At 49.9% G+C, this 2,453-nt stretch overlaps 1 protein-coding gene across 4 annotated transcripts in view; it reads left to right on the plus strand.

Annotated features, from left to right (window-relative positions):
* Positions 1-1,774: 1,774 nt before the first annotated feature.
* Positions 1,775-2,453, plus strand: part of Zbtb24 (zinc finger and BTB domain containing 24) — a 13,050-nt gene continuing 12,371 nt past the window's right edge. Inside the window, exon 1 of one of the 4 annotated variants that reach the window (XM_031347832.1) lies at positions 1,775-1,990. The gene's annotated coding sequence lies outside the window, so the exon portion shown is untranslated. The remainder of the gene's footprint in view (positions 1,991-2,453) is intronic. The other 3 variants (XR_004112347.1, XR_004112346.1, XM_031347831.1) reach the window with 3 other exon arrangements.

Raw genomic sequence — 2,453 nt, forward strand, 5'->3', positions numbered from 1 at the left:
CATCCCAGGCCCCACAGAGGTTCTGTTACCCTTCGTTGCCACTGAGGACTTCCACTAGCTGCCATCTGCCAGCTAATGATGAGCCTTCTCCTGTCAAGTTCTCCATAGACCCAATCCATCCAGAGGCTGGGAGACAGGAGTCTCTCTCTGTTGATTTCTCTCTCTCCCTCTATCCCTCTCTCTCTCTCTCTTCCAGGTGAGAAGAGGTAGAATAATGGAGATTAGATATGGAAAAGAAAGAAGAAAATGGGTTATCTGGATAACCCACTTATTTCACTATTTTCCTTTATTAGCAATCTTACTCATAAAAGTGTATAATCTATGTTCTAATAACATTACCATCAATATCTTCAATACTCTAGATTCTTGCTATGAGCTGACATTTTAAATTCTTCAAAATTCAAAGTAATACTATTCCGAGCATTTCAAACTTTGTCAGTTTTCATTTTATTAGCTTATACCTTTCCAGTGTTATGTAGCTGCATGCATCTCACATTTGGTTTGGCCACCTCAGCCTTATCCAACCCAGCCCTTTCTGGCACGCTTCCTCAGACTGGTTCCTGGTGACCAGCTCCTAGCAACGGTTACTGATAGCCAGTTTCTCATTTACATAGCCCATTATTAGGTAAGTTTGATCTAGTTATGGCTCTGTGGAGTTTTTACTGAAATTCTTTCAGCAGAAACCCAACACAAAAACCTATGTGAAAGCTAAGTTGAAAAACTGACCCTTGTTCTTCCTGTTTTTTTTTTTTTTCTTTCTTCTCGGTGCTGAGGGCAGAACCTAGGACTCTATCCCTGAGCAAAATCCTCAACCTACAACCACCCTGTTCCTTCTGGAGTGCAGAAGACAAGCAGAGCTCCAGGCACCCCACTCGGATGCCCACAAATCTGAAAGATTTAGAGGCAGCTCTGGATAAAGGGGAAACTTCAGAGCCGGGACCTGTGTGGTATGAGCTGCTTTTAATAAAAACTGGGCTGGAGAGGTGGCTCAGCGGCTAAGAGCACTGACTGCTCTTCCAGAGGTCAGAGTTCAAATCCCAGCAACCACATGGTGGCTCACAACCATCTGTAATGAGATCCAATGCCCTCTTCTGGTGCGTCTGAAGACAGCTACAGTGTAAATAAAATAAATAAATGTTAAAAAATATATATATATATTAAGAATGAAAGAGTCTTGCTGGTAATTCCACCTTTAGTTTCCAAATCGTGGACAATATAGATGACAATTTTAGAATCTGGAACTGGACGAAGTAATAATTAGGTACAAGAGACGCATAAACGCTGAGCGAAGCCGGTGGCACAGTTGGAAGTAGGTCCAGAACGAATCTGAGTGGAGCATCAATCCAGAACACAGGAGAGCCACCCCAGAAGGTCCCCGGGTTTTTATGGAGAGAACTTTCCCATACCCATAGGTCTCAGAGGGAGCAACACTGTCCCGAGACAACTGAAACCCTCAATAGTCTCTCAGAAGTGTCGGAAATCTAAATAAAAACAGCGGTCATTTCGGTCACAGTAGCCAAGCACTTACTAAGCCTATTCTAACCCCACCAGGTGGGCAGTGCTGTTAATTCCTCCATTTTATGGATAGACAAGGCGCTGAGGATGAGTGACTTGGGGAGGAAATCGAGGCAGAGAACTCAGTCAGGCGGTAGAGATCGGCTGGAGTGTGCGAGGCACGAACGAGAAGCCACAGCCGCCTTTGATCACCGTCGAATCAGGGGATTTGAAGTCTCCACCGACAGACCGCCGTGTGACTGGACTAGACCGTCCCTTTCCGGATTCCACACCAAAGCCCGCCCCCGGGGGCGGGGCTCCGGGGTCACGTGACGCGACGGCCCGCGTGCGTGCTTCCGGGTTGACAGCCGCTCGGAATCCGAAGCTAGAGCGAGGTGGCGGCGGGGGTGGGGATCGGCGACAGGTCCGCCTAGTGCCCTCTGGACAGCCGGGTGGACTGGCCGTACGGCAGGACCCCGCCGGGCGGCCCTGACAGGTAGGTCCGCGGCCGGTGGGCTGCGCCCGGGGCCTTGCGCCTTGGTACGCTCGCGGGACCCAGGCCCCGGGCCTGGGACGGAGCTCTGGACCGCCGCTGCTCAGAGCGTGGCCTCCGGACCCGTGCGTTAAGTCACCGCAGATCTCCCTTGCGTGGGGTCGTTTCCATATTTCTCATATGTGTTCCCACAGACGAAACAGCTGTTCTTGTCTAGCATTGAGCGAGGCAGCACGGCCCCCCCCCAAACCCCAGGCCAGCTCTGTGCCGCCGCACTTTGAAAGTTTAATTACAAAGTTAATGGAAGGGAGGGCCGTGCAGACTTTTGATCCCATTCTGTAATTTCCAGAGGGAATTCCAGACCGTAAGAGGTTTATGTGGAGACTGGAGAGGCTCCCAGCAGAGTAGACGCAACAAGGGGGAGGAACCCAAGGTTTGGCTTTCCAAGTAGAGTGTAGAAGTGATA

This window comes from Mastomys coucha, unplaced genomic scaffold (genome assembly GCF_008632895.1).
Source record: "Mastomys coucha isolate ucsf_1 unplaced genomic scaffold, UCSF_Mcou_1 pScaffold3, whole genome shotgun sequence".
NCBI classification, from domain to species: domain Eukaryota; kingdom Metazoa; phylum Chordata; class Mammalia; order Rodentia; family Muridae; genus Mastomys; species Mastomys coucha.